Genomic DNA, 19,527 nt, shown 5'->3' with positions numbered 1-19,527 from the left:
CAAAATTATCTTAATTGACTGAGTAGCTAATTCTGGCCAAGGTACATAATGTAACCCCACCCCTCAATACACTGCACGGTGATAAAACAAACTTGGCCGTCAATCTCTTGGATTGCTTTCTCTGCTCTTTGTGACTCACACATTCTGTCAAACTCTGCCCCGTGAGTAGCTGCTCCTCAAATAGAAAAAGTACGCTAAAATCTAGCAAACACAAACATTTCAAATACCAATGCCGAATAAATATCTTGAACTTTGTAATATCAAACCGTGACTAATGTACAGACGTCAAAGAGAAATTTCGGGAAGAAACACGATAGTCTTCCAAAATTAACAGAAGGTGCTGGGATCATCAATGCAAATCAAGTTGCTAACACAGGTTTCCTGTGATGCTGTGGGAGAATCAAAGGGCTGCATTTTCAGCTTTCTCCGTTTCGGAGCGAAAACGGAGATGATGCGTTAAAATTACCACCCAATTAACGATAGCGATTAATTGGCTAACCTTCGGCACTTGGGGTCTGTGCCGGGGCACAGCGCGAAGGGAGGCGTTGCGTTATTATTCAGGGCGCAAAAACAGGATCCTTGCCAAGTTTAGTGTGGGGCTGGGGCTCTCGGAGAGTCCTTGGGAGGGGAAAAAAAATTCAAAAAACATTACCTGACAAACTGCTGCAAAAATATAAAAAAATAAAAACTTTAACTTACCTTTTTTCCAACTTGTCTCTGCGGTGTTTTCCTCGGCGGTCTTTGTAGCACGGCGTACGGGTCGGGTGAGTCTCGAAACTCGCGGTGTCGCAACGCGAGCCGTTGCACGACCGGCGCAGCTCTCCCCGGCGGTGCTTCTAAGCGCTGCCGCAAAAACCGAGCCGAGGATCGCAACCGGGCGAAAAACAGCTGAGCGCCCGATCTTTCACCGCAGATGGTCAAAACCCGGCGAAAACCCTGTCGTAAACCACCCGAAAATGGTTCACTTTTGTCACCAGTGTTTAACTGCAAGACTTAATTTGATTTTCTCCCAAGTCACCCTACATATTGAACTCGAAGAAACTAATTAACTCTCGGCTTTTCAAAAAAAATTACGAAAAATAATTGTTCAATGGTCAATCAACACAATCATACTACATGACGCACCCTGACCCTTGTCCCCAAGATATCCTCCTCCTTTCCTCCCTCAGCCTCTGTACTGAGTGACTCCTATTCCTTGGTGATTTTAAGTTCCCTTTGCACTCTAACCTCTAAATTCACTGCCCTCTTTTCCTCCCTAAATCTCTCCCTCCATAAAAAACTCTCCTACCCATATTCACTGTCACCCCTCAACTTTGCCATCTCCTGCAGCGTCTCTATTCACATGGTCTCTATTACAGACAAAGCCATCTCTGACCCCTTTCTTGTAGTCCTCACCACCCACAACACCCTTACTCCTTTCCAATCAATCAGATTGCTTGCAACTTCAGAATCCTATTCAACCCCGAGCTAAGCTTCTAACCCCATTTCCTCTCCATCACAAAGACTGTCTACTTCCATCATCCACCCATCGCCACCCCCTTACCTTAGCCCAACTGCTGCTAACACACTCCGCCATGCATTTGTCACATTTAAACTCAAATAATCCAATGCTCTTCTGGTCAGACTCCCACCCCCCGTGAACTTCAGCTCATCCAAAACTCTGCTGGCCGCATTCTATCCTGCACGTAGTCCCACTCGTCCATCCTTGCTGATTGGAGACGTTGGGAGGCCGGGAATCAATTTAAAATTCTGATCTCATGTTTAAATCCTTTCATGGCCTTGCTCCTCCCCATCTCTAACCTCCTCCAGCCCAATAATCTTCCCAATACCTCTGTACTTCTGACTCTGGCCTCGTGCGCATCCCTCCTTTTACCCCACCATTGGCAGTCATGCCTTCAGGCGCCTAGACCCCCCTTGCGACGTTTCACTACATTAAAGGCGCTATATAAATACAAGCTGTTATTGTTGTAGGATCCACACTTTGGAATTACCTGCCTAAACCCGGCCACTTCCCTCTCCTTCTTCAAAACCTTCCTTAAAAACCAACCTCTTTCACCAAGCTTTTGGTCACCGACCCCCCCATTTATTTCTGATGATGCTTCTGACGCACCTTAGATCAATTTTCTACATTAAAAAGGACTGCATAAATGCAAATTATTGTTATAATTAAGGATAAAACAATTGTTCATTTAACCAATACAAACAGAACAAATTTAACTTAAGAAGTACAGCAACACATTAACTTTGTGCAGTTTGACACAGTACAAGTTACAGTATTACCACTTCAGTGGGGTGAAGCTAATGCAGCACACCAGAACAGATTAGTATTTTCTGGCTTATATCAAGTTAAAAAGCACCAATTTACTCTTCCAGTTTAAGTTTGTATCTTCCAAATAATTCAACTGACGTATCCAAACAGGTTAACCTTTCGCTGCAATTTACTAGTTTCTTTTACTATGGTGTGTTGTTTGTGGAATTTGAGTTATGCCTTCAGCTTGTCATCTGGAATATTTATCTGACGCCAGTTTACACAGAACCATAGAAAATAGGTGCAGGAGTAGGCCATTCAGCCCTTCGAGCCTGCACCACCATTCAATATGATCATGGCTGATCATGCAACCTCACTCCCCCATTCCTGCTTTCTCTCCATACCCCTTGATCCCTTTAGCCGTAAGGGCCACATCTAACTCCCTTTTGAATATATCTAATGAACTGGCCTCAACAACTTTCTGTGGTAGAGAATTCCACAGGTTCACAATTCTTTGAGCGAAGAAGTTTCTCCTCATCTTGGTCCTAAATGGCTTACCCCTTATCCTTAGACTGTGACCCCTGGTTCTGGACTTCCCCAACATCGGGAACCTTGCATGTACTTAGTGATTCTGTAACTCTTGTAGCTTTCACAATTACTGCCACATTCTCAGTTATGAACACAATCTAACTGCTCTGTACAGTTGTCTGTCTCCTCCAAAGTTCTTCTGACTTCTAAACTAAAATCAACTGAAACTTCAAACTGAATCCAAAAATTTAGGGCGGCTCTTTGTACAATAGTTGCAGTGACATACAATCCATGACGGATACCTTTAGGCAATTACAGAACTCATCCAAAAGTGCAAGTCAGGTACAGCAGTGAATTTTGTGATTGTGATCTTTACTCATCCTTGACTTTGCACTACTTCCTGTTATATTGGTAACCGAATCCCAGGAAAGCAACACAAGAATGCCGCTGTCCCGCACTTCTGCTCGAATTGAATAGCCGTGTTCCCTGTAAACCAGCTGTAGAGTTGATCCCGGCAATGTAGTGTATGCGCATTCAGGCTGTGACAAGTAAAGAAAGGCAGACCGACTTGCATTTATATAGCGCCTATCACGACCTCTGGACGTCCCAAAGCTCTTTACAGCCAATGATGTGGCACCAGAAGGTCCGAAGCACACTGTTTTCAAACCAACAGCGCATACAGTTGCATGCTGACGTCGTGGCATTGAGTCCAGCTCACTTGTCGGGGCACGGCTGTCCAGCAGCAGTGAGGATGTCACAGTTTTTTTTTAAAAGGGATCTTACTGGCAACAGTCTTAAATCTGCCCAGTTGGGCTGCTGCCAGTTGCACAAGACAACTAAGTCAACAGTCTGCAACCTACGGGCAGTACGAGAGCAGCTTAAGGTTTCAACATCGCAATAAGGCTCTTATGAAGGATGGGGAAGACAAGTTTAGCAGGACATTTTCAAATTAATTTGCAGATGAGGCAAGTCTTTAGTTTAATTGTTTGAAATGCCCAAAGCTACTTACAGGCATTAAAAGACTCACTAAGGAGTGAGCATGGATAAAATGCAAATACGTTAAGGAACTCCATAGAATTCTATATGCAACAAAAATTATTTTATTTTGAGAATTGATTTGCATTAACTTCATGCACCATGCATTAATAGTCAAGCAAATTCAAAATACCTGCAAGAAGAAAATGTGCTGTAATGCTGTTCTTATGATGTTAATTTGTCCTCCGTGAGCTTACATAACATTTGATGCATTTCGTGCTTTTGGAAAGTACTTGTCTAATGTTCAATAAAAACGTTCGGATTTCCTCCTGAATCCTTTGACCTCATTAGCATTAACTCAGCAAGCAAGCGACACTACAGCGGTTCTTTCTGTCTCATTTCATTGTACATCCAATTTCTATACAGTCTCCCCTCAACTGAATGTTTAGTCAAGTGATGCAGAAATTATTCCTCCACGTGTTTTGTTCTCGTCTGCTCTCTTCACTGCTGTCTCAGTCACTCCTTTCCTTTCCTCTCTATGTTACAACACAATTGTTTTGATTCTGGAAGACAATTTGTCAAAGATTTTAAATGACCCTTTTGAATGATAAATAAGATTTCGGCATTGCAATAATCAGATGAAAATTGGAATTTGCGACGCCCCTGGCAACTACAGCAATATTCTGACATTTCTTTATGTAATGTATGTTACAACTGCAAAATATGAACAAGCATTGAAGAATTAATTAGGGCATGGGCACTTTCCAATACCGATAAACAAGGAAAAAAAACACAAAGATTAATTAAGAGGCAACAGATATATTACAGACCATGTTAGAAATTTAAGTGAAACATGTGGCAACTACAGGGCTCAAACCCAAATTGTTCTTGCCAACTTGCTGGTGATGACAAGACTAACCAAAGCAGAGCTTCACACAGTGATTTACTTTTGCAATGTACTTTGATGACGCGATTCAACATCGCCTCCAGTGCGCCAGTGCAGCCTTCGGCTGCCTGAGGAAAAGAGTGGTTCGAAGACCAGGCCCTCAAATCTGCCACCAAGCTCATGGTGTACAGGGCTGTAGTAATACCCGCCCACCTGTATGGCTCAGAGATGTGGACCATGTACAGTAGACACCTCAAGTCGCTGGAGAAATATCACCAACGGTGTCTCCGCAAGATCCTACAAATCCCCTGGGAGGACAGATGCACCAACATTTGCATCCTCGACCAGGCCAACATCTCCAGCATTGAAGCACTGACCACACTTTATCAGCTCCACTGGGCAGGCCACATTGTGCGCATGCCAGACACAAGACTCCCAAAGCAAGCACTCTACTCAGAACTCCTTCACGGCAAACAAGCCAAAGGTAGGCAGAGGAAACGTTACAAGAACACTCCTCAAAGCCTCCCTGATAAAGTGCAACATCCCCATCGACACCTGGGAGTACCTGGCCAAAGATCGCCGTAAGTAGAGGAAGTGCATCCGGGAGGGCGCTGAGCAGAGTCTCTTCGCCGTGAGCATGCAGAAATCAAGCGCAGGCAGCGGTCAGAGCGCACGGCAAACCAGTCCCACCCTCCCTTACCCTCAATGACTATCTGTCCCACCTGTGACAGGGACTGTGGCTCTCGGACTGTTCAGCCACCTAAGATCTCATTTTAAGAGTGGAAGCAAGTCTTCTTCGATTCCGAGGGACAACCTATGATGATGATGATAATGTACTGACTGTTATTAGGCAAATCAGAGGCAGTCCCTCGAAACGAGGATGACTTGCTTCCACATCGGAAAGGGATGAGTTCACAGGTGTTTCAATGAAGGAGCCAATATTCCAGACCCCGAACTATATCTTGAAGGGTGGAAGATGTCTGTGCATGGATTTTTTTAATGCGTGGTGGCCATTGCACACCAGCCACCACACGGGCAGACCTCGGCCTTTATCCAGTGGCATGGGTTAACCAGGACGACTGGAGACCAGCTCTGCTGCACGGACCTAGTGCACACACATATCAGTGTGAACTGGCCCGTGCTGCCCCTGGGCCCTCGCCTCTTCTGGGCCCCGAACTCTTGCCACTCCTTCGCCCCGACCTCGCCACTCCTGCTGTACCTGCCACACAATGCAGCCAGCCGTCACCCTCCTGCAGCAGCACAGGCAAGAGCACCGAGGTGAATGACCAGCTAGGCTGTTCTTTCTTGGTGACATTTGTTGTGGGAGGAATACTGGACAGAAAACCTGAACTTCTGCTATTCTCGGCAGTGCCATGGTGGTTTCAGCATGGCATTAGGTCTGAAAAGACAGGGAGCCGAATTAGGGCTGATCAGACCTGGCTAGATACCAGATTTGTGTACACGTCTGGAGAAAGTCTAACCACCTCCCTATGACGTTCAATGGTGTGACCATCAATGAATCCCCGACCATCAACATCCTGGGGGTCACCATTGACCAGAAACTTAACTGGACCAGCCACATAAATACTGTGGCTACAAGAACAGGTCAGAGGCTGGGTATTCTGCAGTGAGTGTCTCACCTCTGGACTCCTTAAAGCCTTTCCACCATCTACAATGCCAAGGAGCTGCACTGACAGGCAGTGGATAAAGCCCAAAACATTGACTATTATAATAAGGCACTTCTAAATTGATGCTTCGGAGCTAGAAGATTAACTTGTATTTATTTAGCACCTTAATGTAGAAACACATCCGAAGGCACTTCACAAAGGGTAATCAGACAAAATTGGATGTCAAACCAAAGAAAGAAATATTACAAGGGTAACAAAAAGCTTGGTCCAAAAGGTGTGTTTATTTTAGGAGGGTCAATATATAGATGAGGAATAAGAGGGATCCAAGTACAGATCCTTAGGGGACTCAAGGTAACAGTGCAGGGGCAGGGAGAGACCCATTGCTGGAGAAGCTCTGGCTACGATTGGATAGGCAAGATGGGAAATAAGCAAGGCCAACCCTACTGAGCTGGACAATGGAGGAGAGGCGTTGGAGGAGAGGCGTTGGAGGAGGATGGTATGGTCGACTGTGTCAAAGTTTACAGAGGATGTTATTTGTAACTTTGATTAGGGCTGTTACAGTGCTGTAGCAAGGATAGAAACCTGGCCGGAGAGATTCAAGCATAGAGTTGCGGGAAAAATGGACACAGATTTGGGAGGTGACAACATGTGCAAGGATTTCAGAGCAGAAAGGAAGCTTGGCGCTAAGGTGGTAATTTTCCAGGACAGTAAGGTCATGGGTGGATTTTTTGAGGGGGGAAGTTATGAAGGAAAGGGACTGTACTTGAGAGAACACCATTTCCAATGTCAGGTAATATGGGGAGCATGGGTGGTCAGCAGTTTAGTGGGAACGGGATCAAAGGAGGTGGCAGCTGTACAGATGGTCTCAATCTTAGTAACGGTAAGGTCCATGAGCTCGCTGCACTTGTTGCTGGAGGCGAGGGTGATGAGGCAAGCAGATGGTTGGTCGTGGAGATAAAAAGCTGGGAGTTACGCTTGGCTCTCCAGGATGACCCTAGAGTAGTCAGCGGATTTGGCAGAGAACAACAATGTTCGAGAGTGCTTTATGTGGCCAAAATCAATACCCTGCAAACACTTATCACTTTTTTAATCCATCAGTGTGCCACGAGTAATTATGAAGAACTTTGGTGGGCCGGTACGATAGAGGCATATGTTTTTCTCACACGAGGGGCAGAAGTCACCACAATGGTCAGGTTCCATTGATGGGAATCCCGCACATCTTGTGCCAACAGTATATTGTCAATATAGAGCACTTTTAAGAAGCTGAAACAGCAAATCTGGCAACAGCACTTGCAATTAGCTGTAATTTTTAAATGTACAAGTTACTATAAAAGCACTTCAAACTCATTTTATTCCTTTGTAATTTTTGAACTTGTAGTGCTACATATACCATGCTGGCATAGCTATCGAAAGTCTGCCTAGCTCTAACCTGTACCTTGCTTTCAGGATTTCACAACACAAAGTTGGGCAAAATCATATTGACATACCATTGGTGAATATATCAGGCTTTATATTCAAATATTTTCTAATTATTCAGAGTTATCTTGTTAACTTTCCAAACCATATATAATTTAACAGTCTCACAGCTTGTTTGACCCTATGTGCAGAGTATGAACTTTAGCCCATGCTAATATTTAATGGTTGCAACAGATTAATATTGATGGAGATGATAATGAAATATATTATTAATATGCCAAAGAATAACACCAGAACACGTGTATGGATAAAACTAAACAAATTGCACATTTTAAAATTAAAGTAGTTAAAATGGACATGATCTTTAAAAATAATGGCCCTGAATTTGTATTCGGTAGGCTGGTGTCCTCTGAGAGTGCGGCGTCATACCGCCTTTGAAATTAACGCAAATTTGGTATTTCCGCATGTGCTAAATCCCGAACTTGTGATCTGTCAAGTTCCTACTGCTCTTTGCTGCACGTTTCACCTACCCATTCAAATCAACGTGCTGGCAAAAAGTGGGGCTAATTGCCCACCTACTATGCATTAATTACCATGATTTGTTTTTAACATCTGGTGCAAGCAGGCACAGGAGCCTGTTGCACAGCACAAGGGGAAAGGGGGGGTGGGGGTGGGAAGAACAAGAATATTGTATTGGTTGGCAGCTGCTGACTGACCTGTTGAGTGTTTCTAGTATTTTCTGATTAAAAATCTACTGGACAGACACAATACTCTTTTCATGTGTCGAAATCTTTCGTACTGAGTTTTTGAATCCAGAAATTAAGCACAGTAAACACCAGAAACAGGCACTCTTATAGGTTGAAGGGCAATGTTTTTGTGTGTAAATTATTTCTGAACATATTACAATTTTAAAAACTACTGATTAATAGTAAATGTTGTACTAGGGTTTGCTACTTTATGGGCACAATTCAAATAATGGAGCATCTAATCTAATACGAGTAGGCAAGAACTGTACATCTTACAAATGCAATATTATTCATACAGTTATGAAAGATGTTGGATCAAATGTATATCTGACATAATTAAAATATATATACCTACCTTTTTAAATCCCTTCAACCAACATTTTCAATTAAGAGTGGCTATTAAACGCTATATAGATTGTAAGTATATGCCAGTAGAAGACTTGTGACTTCTATTGATATATATTCAATTTTATTTTAGCAATCTCCTGTTTCCTGGTTGGCTAGCAGTCAGGAAGTGAAAAGACCACCACCTCACATGACCCCAGGTTCGCATACGTACAACAGTGTACCCTGGGATCCGTGAGCCACTACACTGTGCACAACTCCGCAGCGTTTCAAAGCAACTTCACAAAGGGAGGTTCACAAGAGGTGTATGCGGATTTTGTTTGGAAATTGGCAGCATACGCCTTAACTGCGCTGCTGCCCGTGAATTCAGGGCCATTACCATGATGTTTTGCTATCTCCAATACACCGTACTAGGCATACGAAAGCTAAACATCCGTAAGACAAAGGTCCTCCACCAACCTGACCCCGCCACACAGTTCTGCCCCCCCCATCATCAAGATCCACGGCGTGGCCTTGAATAACATGCACCACTTTCCACGCCTCGGGAGCCTACTATCAGCAAGGACAGACATCGATGACGAGATCCAACACCGCCTCCAGTGCGCCAGCGCAGCCTTCGGTCGCCTGAGGAAGAGTGTTTGAGGATCAGGTCCTCAAATCTGGCACCAAGCTTATGATCTACAGGGCTGTAGTGATACCCGCCCTCCTGTATGGCTGAGAGACATGGACCATATAAAGCAGACACCTCAAATCGCTGGAGAAATACCACCAATCATGTCTTCGCAAGATCCTGCAAAACCACTGGGAGGACAGATGCACCAACGTCAGTGTTCTTGCTCAGGCCAACATTCCCAGCATCGAAGCACTGACCACACTCGACCAGCTCTGTTGGGTGGGCCACATCGTCCACATGCCCGACACAAGACTCCCAAAGCAAGCGCTCTACTCAGAACTCCTACACGGCAAGCGAGCCCCAAGCGGGTAGAGCAAACGTTTCAAGGACACCCTCAAAGCCTCCTTGATAAAGTGCAACATCCCCACCAACACCTGGGAATCCCTGGCCAAAGACTGCCCTAAGAGGAGGAAGAGCATCCGGGAGGGCGCTGAGCACCTCGAGTCTCAATGCCGAGAGCATGCAGAAAACAAGCGCAGGCAGTGGAAGGAGCTTGCGGCAAACCTGTCCCACCCAACCTTTCCCTCAGCGGCTGTCTGTCCCACCTGTGACAGAGACTGTAATTTCCGTATTGGACTGTACAGTCACATGAGAACTCACTTTTAGAACGGAAGCAAGTCTTCCTCAATTTCGAGGGACTGCCTATGATGATGACGCCGTAATACACCTACACCGTATCGTAACACAGCCAGGCGGTTCAGAAGGAGTTCGGGATACAACCTGCTCTGCAGCTGCGATTAACATATCAGCAAACAAAAGGCCAACCATACGGAGAACCAGTGCTCTTTTCTTCCCCTCTCTCTCACATTCAAAAGATGAAGCTTTTCATGACCGCCGAGTACTCAAGTGACCTGCAACACTAGTTGGCCACTGACCTGAGAAAGTCAAGCCCTAGATGTCAGTTCAGGCAGGATTTAAACCCAAGGCCCAGAACAGGAGCTTGCTGTTCCCTCAGTAGAGGCCCCAGGTCAACCTACTGGACAAAACAATTTTCATTGAATACAGTGACAAAATACAACTGTGGAATGTTGATCAAGGTCAAAAAATGCAAGTTCTTCAACCAAACTTTCACTGAAAACACTATGAAATACATAGAAGTGCAGGACTCATTCCTCAGCAAAGGACCAGATGGACTCAGCTTAAAATCTCTCACACCAACATACACAGAACACCTAAAATTATATTGGCTTTTCCAACAGAACCATGCAGCCATCCATCAACAATTTTTCACGGTGCAATGTACATACCATGCACACCTAAAATACCAAAGTCATCACGCTTCATTCCTTTCTCATGCTCGAGGGAAGCCCTAACACATAGATGAGGATTTTGAGATCTTTGTTTCAAACACTAGAATTTGCAGTCAGCAGCAAATGGACACCACTTGCCACTGACCTCAAAGATCTAGCGATCTCTGTGGCGTGAATTTCAGCTCTCCTGATCTTTGCTTGATTCTGCCGCCAAATCAAACGAATCTCCAGCGCCTAGCAACAGTGATGTCATCAAGCAGGTTGAGCAGCCAATCACATTGAAGAATTCTCACAGACAGCAAACCAAGAAGTAGAATGCAGATTCTAATTTATGTTTTATACATTTTAAAGAAGATAAAGATTGGGACATACACAATGGATTAAAGTAGAAGCTGAAATATCAAACAAACTTTTAAAAAATATTTTAAAAGCCATGTAATTCTTAATCATATTAATGGAAAAATTTGACATTCCACAAATATAAAATTCATTTTTCAGGGCCAGCATCATTGTTCAGCAGTCAATACACCATTAAAAACCCAGTTTCAGCTCTTTCAACAAGGCGTAACTTTGTGGGGGTGGGGGGTTTAACAGCGATATTGCAGCATAATAGGGGAAGTTTTCATCCTGCAGTGTGATTTGAATTGATTTCCGAGGAAGGGGAGGGGGGGTTCCACAGCGCAACCTGTGGCGGAGCAGAGAATGATTGACCGCAACTTCTGGAATTTCACGCTCATCTGCGCATGCGCCGATTCCAGAAGTTGCTGTCACTTTGAGGGCTGACAGTTTCGCTGCAGTGGTCATTACCACTGCAAAATCTGGGCCAAAATATCTGCAACTTCCTCCAACCCCATGTCCAAGCTCACAACCTCTGCATCATTAATTCTGGTTTAATGATCATTTCTCTCCTCTCCACACTCACTTACTGAACGCACCTGCATTCTTCCTAAAACTCTCCCTTTGCTACGTGTCTCTCTAACTTCAAAGACCTCATCAAAGCCCATCACTTCAACCACTCTTCAGTTATTTCTCCCCATCTCCTGCTCAGTGTAATTTCCTCATTGTGAAGAGCATGGGCCATTGTTACAACAGTAAAGTACAATACAAGTTCACGTTGTTATTGAATTTTTTTTTTTTTAAAGTGCCTTCTTGTAACAATTATGAATGAACCTTCAATACAGATCAGAATATAAGTCTCTAACCATAGTTATCTTACAACCGTCAATCCAAGTTAAGGGGCTCACTGTAGTTTCAATTAACTCTAAACATCCACTTGACATTATTGTAGCTTCAATGCTGTAAAAAGCGATTGGCCACCAGTCTTCCGCAAGAAAGGATGATCCAGCTATTAATGTTCCTTCACGGCAAACGATCCAAAGGTGGGCAGAGGAAACGTTACAAGGACACCCTCAAAGCCTCCAGATTAAAGTGCAACATCCCCACCAACACCTGGGAGTCCCTGGCCAAGGACCGCCCGAAGTGGAGGAAGTGCATCCAGGAGGGCGCTGATCACCTCGTGTCTCAGCGCTGAGAGAATGCAGAATCAAGCGCAGGCAGTACAAATCTGTCCCACCCTCCCTTACCCTCAACGACTATCTGGCCCGCCTGTGACAAGGACTGTGGTTCTCGTATTGGACTGGTCAGTCACCTAAGGTCTCATTTTAAGAGTGGAAGCAAGTCTTCTTCAATTCCGAGGGACTGCTTATGATGATGATGACACTTCCATTCTAAACGTACGATGTCCACATACATAAAGATTTTGAGAAGCAAACATACTCCTGTGAGAGAGAGAGAATTTAGTTGGGACACATTCACTGATTATTTAGTAACAAACATCACAAGTACAAATACATCAATTTTGCAACAAAGCAAACTATTCTCATGAGGCAATTGCTAATTAGCTGTTTCAGCGATGTCTCTCGGAGTATTGGTTCAATGTAGGGTTATTGCACAAGTCTGAACTACTCACAGCACATTTTACTTGCCCTGTTCCAATACAGACGAGGTATTTTCCTCACTATTTGTGTATCCTCGATGACTTGGTGAAAGTGTGCACAACTGACAAGTGACAAAGTTGGTAAAAAGCAAGACGGGAAAAATGTACTTCAAAGCCACGTCTATGACTACACTTCCTCCTTGCCAACAGTATTGTTCAAAATGTAATCCTTGCCAATTGAAAGCGGTCAATAATCGGCATCAAATATCACAACAAGGTGTGTGGAGTTTCTCCAATTCTACTTTCATATTGTTATCTCCTAGCTATGTAAATTCATTGGTAACTAACCTCCAATAAATTATGCAATTTAGCTTTTAAAGTCACATTACTGCTTGCGTGTAAAGCATGATCAGATCTGTATGTTTTTAAAAATACATGAAACCAGGTAAAGTAGAGCAAAGAGGTTAAAGGTAACTTTCAGTACTCATGTTCGTTACACTGGAGCTTTCAGTGTGCTGTAATCCCACTCTCAACTAGAAGTGAAAATGGAATTCAGTACAATCACAGCACTGACCAGGATATTCAGAGGATTATTAAAGCAAATATCGACGAGCCGCAGTATCAGCAACACTTGGCAATCTGTTCCAAAGTCCCTGGAACACGTAATATTCTAATCTCTGCTAAAAGCTGACTTCTATCTTTAAAAGTTCAACGAGCAGACAAGAATTAACCATTTTTCTATTTCACAAAACACATGCTCGGGACTTCTCGGCATCTTTTGGCTAGTTAATAAAATATTCCAGAATATCATTTAGGTCGCGAAGTTATTTGTGTCAGTGGAGTGTCTTGTCTTGAGGAGCTGCTCGGAAAGTTTGTCAAGGGGGATTTCTAAATATGTTGCCTTTGATGGGCTCTCATTAGTGAGACTTGTAAATAGCATGTATGGCAAAGTCTTATTAACAGACCATAGAATCATAGAAATTTACAGCACGGAAGGAGGCCAATTCAGCCCATCATGTCCGAGCCGGCCGACAAAGAGCTATCCAGCCTAATCCCACTTTCCAGCTCTTGGTCCGTAGCCCTGTAAGTTACGGCACTTCAAGTGCATATCGGAGTACTTTCTTAATGTGGTGATGATTTCTGCCCCTACCACCCTCTGGGTGAAAAATTCTTTCCTCAAAATCTCCTACCAATTACTTTAAATCTATGCCCCCTTGTTGTTGACCTCTCTGCTAAGGGAAATAGGTCCTTCCTATCCACCCTATCTAGACCCCTCAAAATGTTATACACCTCAATAAGCTCTCCACTCAGCCTCCTCTGTTCCAAAGAAAACAACCCCAGCCTATCCAATCTTTCCTCATAGCTAAAATTCTCCAGTCCAGGCAACATCCGAGTAAATCTCCTCTGTACCCTCTCTAGTGCAATCACATCTTTCCTGCATGCAGTAGTCTAGCTGTGGCCCAACTAATGTTTGATACATAATCTCCCTGCTCTTGTATTCTACACCTCGGCTAATAAAGGCAAGTATTCTGCATGCCTTCTTAACTACCAAGTTTAAATGTAATTACTCAGCCACACAAGACTATTACGTATTTTTGGCCTTTTACCTCAGATGCTCTCCTCGTGATCGGCAGCAGAGACCATATCTGTACGTGAGCTCTCACACACATCTATGGAGTATTGTATGCCTAGTATCTGGGTAACTGCAGCAAGCCCAGGGGTCAAATAAAAAACGAAATTGGCTTACTGAGTGTGCCACATACCGTCATATGATTTCCTTGCCTTTGAAAAGTGACTGAATAAAAATGGAGCTGAGGCTATTAAACTGTCAAACAGATTTATTAACAGTAAATAGATAAGTAAATAGGAGCAAAGAACACTCAGCTTCACAGAACTTAGCTCCTCCGTCTTCAAATATAAAAAGTCAGTCACAGCTACTTCACTAAAACGCTATGTAAAACTGGACCTGAATCAAGGCCCCTTACTTGATGTGAGGGGAGGGACTTTGCTGGCTTTCCACACAGCCCCCTTGCTCTCTGATAGCTTGAGAAGAACTGCTGAATTGGGTCAAGCCTATTCCAGACAGGCTTTCTAACTTATTTCCATTTCACCCAGTGACCAAAGATGAGGAAAAAGAAAAATTTGCATTTATATAGCGCCTTTCACAACCACCGGATGTCCCAAAGCGTCTTGCAGCCAATGAAGTACTTTTAGAGTGTAGTCATTGTTGTAATGTCGGAAACGCAGCAGCCAATTTGCACACAGAAAGCTCCCACAAACAGTAATGTGATAATGAGCAGATATCTGTTTTAGTGATGTTGGTTAAGAGATAAATATTGGCCACAGCACCGGGAATAACTCCCCCACTCTTCTTCGAAATAGTGCCATGGGATCTTTAACATCCACCCGAGAGCAGACGGGGCCTCGGTTTAAGGTTTCATCCAAAAGACAGAACCTCTGAGTGTGCAGCACTCCTTCAGTACTGCACTAGAGTGTCAGCCTGGATTTTTGTGCTCAGGTCTCTGGAGTGGGGCTTGAACCCACAACCTTCTGACTCAGAGGCGAGGGTGCTCCCCACTGAGCCACGGCTGACATAAAAATGTATCTCTTCCGCTTGTTTAAGATGTCACGGGTAATGTCTGAACTTCTCAGAAAATATCTCCAATGTGCTATCTCAGGAACCCGCCAAGATTAATAGGCTGCTGCCCACCCAATAGCTACTGGCACAACTGAACTGCCCCATAATTGTGGTACTTCCTTGGAAATAATTGGACACACAACCCCAATATTTATACTTCAGCCTCCTATAGTTCAAGGTTATACTTGTATTTTCACTTACAAGCACCATTTAAAAAAATATTATAAAAATTATTTTTTTTTTTACATCTTACTTATCCAAGACTGACTATTCAAATCAAAATATTAAAGTCGGGAAAAATGACTTTAAAAAAAGTGGAAAGGAGCTGGATTTCCATCTAAAGGACAAAGACAAATGTACTCTGCAGCAAATGATAATTTAGTCCTTATTCAAGGTTACGCTCTAATTTCTGCAAGCTAATTCCCCCAAGTCTAGTCATCAGCCTTCATCACAAGTACAAAATAGTCTATAATCCTTTTTATATTATGGATAAGTTCTATTTTTCGCATTACTAAACAGGGGGAAAAAATCAGGGTGGGGAGGAGGGCACTGGACCCCAAAGATCCATCTAAATCCAAGCAAAAATCACTACTATTTGGAAAATTACAAAAACTCAAGACAACAATGCAGTAAAAAGAAAGATTTGCATTTATATAACGCCTTTCACAACCACTGGATACCCCAAAGCACTTTACAGCCAATGAAGTTCTTTTGAAATGTAGTCAGTGCTCTAATGTAAGAAATGTGCAGCCAATTTGTGCACAGCAAGCTCCCACAAAACAGCAATGTGATAATGACCTGCTCATCTGTTTTTAGTGATGTTGGTTGAGGGACACCAGAGATAACTTTGAAATGCCATGGGGTCTTTTACATCCACCTGAGAGAGCAGATGGGGTCTCGGTTTAATGTCACATTCGAAAGACGACAGTGCAGCGCTCCCTCAGTACTGCACTGGAGTGACAACCTAGACTTTTGTGCTCAAGTCTCTGGAGTGGGACTTGAATCCAGAACCTTCTGACTCAGAGGCGAGAGTGCAAACGACTGAGCCACAGCTGACAACACAAATAAAACATAAGGCACAGTTAAATTAAATAAAACCTCGTCATAGGGACCATTTTATAAGTTAACATCTGAGAGCATTACTGTGCATTCAGAATCAGTCCCATAATCGGCACTATGTTCCTTCCAGCCCTTCTCTGTTCCCCGTTAAGTCGGTCCTGTGGATCTCCCTCTAATTGTCTATTTACAGGCAAAAGAAGACGAGAGAGAAAGAATACAAAACGTGCCATGTAACGCAGACTCCTCTTGTTCAAATGCACATTTTGCATGTTGCACCAAATTATAAAGCAAAATATGCAGCTGCCTCACCATTCCCATTTACCAGCCTTCACTATTTTAGAAGCCGAGAATATCAGACCAGATCAGTGTTAGATTTAGTAATGCCGGGCAATAGTGTTAGAATTGTTACGAGGATAACTTCACATGCTCATTCAGTTACACCTGCTGTTAGGTTGCAAAGTTTAAAGTGAGCACATAAAACACAAAATGCACAACCTCCAGTTACTTTCTGCACATTACGTGAGACATTAGACTGACATCTCTGGATGCAATTTCAGGCAAGAAAACTGCAGGAAAGTTCTAGTTTGGGGGGGGGGGGGGGCTAATTTCTTACCTGATCTGGCACATCTGGAGACATGCCGACTTGCTATTAATACAGTGCTGCTTTTGCTGTAACTCTCGAGCTACAGGTGGTCACTCGCAAAGGGCTTTCACTCCATGCCTCCAGAGGCAAAGTGTTGATGGTGATCAAGGTAATTGGCTGCTGCCAGCATTGCTGAATGGGTTGGTAGCTACACGACTTCTGGAAATACGAAATATTATTTTTCAACCCTGTAAAAACCTCTCCACAACATTTTTGCAAACACTGGTTAGCATGGGTAAAGAGAGCCACATTTAGTTACGACAATAGGCCAAAGCTAGTCCAGTAGAGCACATTAAAGGGGAGTGATGATGGAGCTAAAGTCTGAATGTCATTTACAAATCACAAGCTTCACAACCATGAGTCAGAATAAAGAAGCTCATGATGTCAGCATCACTTGAGCAATGAACAAAACTCCGTTGCTTAGTGTTCACTCAGGCTATTGGCCCTGCACTGTCTGGGAACCACAGCCAGATTGCAGATGGCTAGAAATCATGAAGCCATTCTCTCGGTTTGCCCACATTAAAAATGGCAGCTCTTCAGAACAATAAGAGCTCTATTCTACCGTTCAATCTTTTTTTTTTTAAAGTGGCATAAAATGACATTAGCAATTCTAAATAGGCTGCACCAAATTAAATAACATTCCTTCAAGCTTAAAGCGAATGACTCTTTAAAGCAATAGTTGTCCACTTAGCTATATAACATGGAGGTTCATGGTCCATGATGTTATATCGGCTTCAATACTCAATTTTTGCAGAATTGGAGCAAATGTTCAGCATGGTGCAGCTCCATCTACCACAGACCTATCTCTGACTGCAGCCCATTTTCTGGTTTAGGGTTACTCACATTATTCTCGTAACTTCCCCAGATTGAGTGGGTCTGCCTGGAATGGAGCAGAGATTGGCTGCAATAGACCTCACAGCATAACACTGCGCGAAGCCTCAGCGGAATGGACTGTATAACATTCAAGAGAGTTGGATGAGTAACTAGAGAAGGACATGCTAGCTATTGTGGGATTCAGTATTTCCTAGATTATAGGAGCAGTCAGATGAACTGCAATTGTCTTATACATGTTAATGCAAGCCTTCCCTCAATATCAGAATCCAGATATTCAATAGCAGAATATGAAGTTAGGCATGGGCAGAAAGAGAACACAGTATCTGGATCGGACTACAGTAATGTTGAGAGTTCATCAATTTCAAGTCATGTCGTCTGTTAGGCTAAAAATCAATCTTGAACGTGAATTTTAAACAGGCTCAATCAATCTGTGAAACGTTTGTCATAGACAAGGTTTCACTACAATAAATCTCATCGATCACTGAAAAGTGTTAACATATACTACAGACCCGTTACTAATCTTCCCTCTTTTTGTGGATCTGCCTCCTCAAATGAAATTCATTAATGAAAACACCCTTCACTAACTAATGCACATGATTTTACTTATTTTTGTAAATGACGCCGCCTATCCGATCCAAGCTGGCCAAACGCAAATTCCCATCAATCGGTATTCGGTTGAACAATAAATGTTTGGTCACCAAGTTTGCTGCATCAACAACTTCCACATCAACAATTACATGTTGCAGTCGGAGCAAAAATGAACAAAGCAAATGAAATGCACTGCATAAGGCTTGGAGTGAAGATATGTCCACAGATGAAGCAATTCAGATCCAGAAAACTCAGTGGCACCAGAATAAATTGGAGCAGCCCCTACAACTTATTTGCCAACTAGTATAGTATTGATCTGTCTGGTTAGGCTTCACTGACCTCCATCCAGATATAATGAATAAAATAAATTCGACAGGTTTCTTCCTGACCTGCCTCCCACAGTACAGAGGGTGTGAAGATTTTGGGGAAGGCTTGTGAATAAGCGGACAGCATCTCTCAGGCATTTCAGAGCAACACTGCAAGCGGCGAGGGTCAGGCTGCAATCACAGCCCGGCCTTGACAACAGCCCGCGCTCGGTCCGTCCAGCATCCCCAGGCGGCTGTCACTTACCCCACAGATCCGCTCCGTGTCAGGAGCAGCTCCTGCTTCTCGCTCTTCCACCCGGCCCCCGGTGTCAGATGCTCGCTGCGCACCGTGTGCCCGGGCAAGCCCAACTCCGCCTCATCGTCAGCCCCGCCACACGCCCAACACACAAAGCGCCATTGCACAGCGTCCCCTGCCGCACCGCGCAGCGCCGCCACCTGACCTCCGCGCACAGCGCCCCCTGCAGCACTGGAGGTGTCCTCCAGACACAGCGTCCCCTGCCGCACCGCGCAGCGCCGCCACCTGACCTCCGCGCACAGCGCCCCCTGCAGCGCCGGAGGCACTCCAGGCACAGCGCCCCCTGCAGCACGGGAGGTACTCCATGCACGGCACCGCGGAGCCCCGCCACCCAGCCTCCAGGCACAGCGCCCCCTGCAGCGCAGGAGGTACCCTAGGCACAGCGCCCCCTGCAGCACTGGAGGTACTACAGGCACAGCACCCCAAGCGGGAGGTACTCCTGGCCCGGCACAGCGCCCCCTGCAGTACGGGAGGTACTCCGGGCACAGCGCCCCCTGCAGCACGGGAGGTTAT

General features: G+C 44.3%; 1 protein-coding gene across 4 annotated transcripts in view; it reads right to left on the bottom strand.

Moving 5' to 3' along the window:
* LOC139234885 (sphingomyelin synthase-related protein 1) overlaps positions 1–19,146 on the bottom strand; it is a 73,974-nt gene extending 54,828 nt beyond the window's left edge. Inside the window, exons 1-3 of one of the 4 annotated variants that reach the window (XM_070865719.1) lie at positions 18,964–19,146; positions 16,942–17,130; positions 3,945–4,314 (exon numbers count right to left, since the gene is read on the bottom strand). The gene's annotated coding sequence lies outside the window, so the exon portion shown is untranslated. The remainder of the gene's footprint in view (positions 1–3,944; positions 4,315–16,941; positions 17,131–18,963) is intronic. The other 3 variants (XM_070865718.1, XM_070865721.1, XM_070865722.1) reach the window with 3 other exon arrangements.
* Between the last annotated feature and the right edge of the window lie 381 nt (positions 19,147–19,527).

This window comes from Pristiophorus japonicus, chromosome 22, assembly GCF_044704955.1.
Source record: "Pristiophorus japonicus isolate sPriJap1 chromosome 22, sPriJap1.hap1, whole genome shotgun sequence".
Classification (NCBI taxonomy): Eukaryota; Metazoa; Chordata; class Chondrichthyes; family Pristiophoridae; genus Pristiophorus; species Pristiophorus japonicus.
This window is presented reverse-complemented; position numbering and strand designations above follow the sequence as displayed.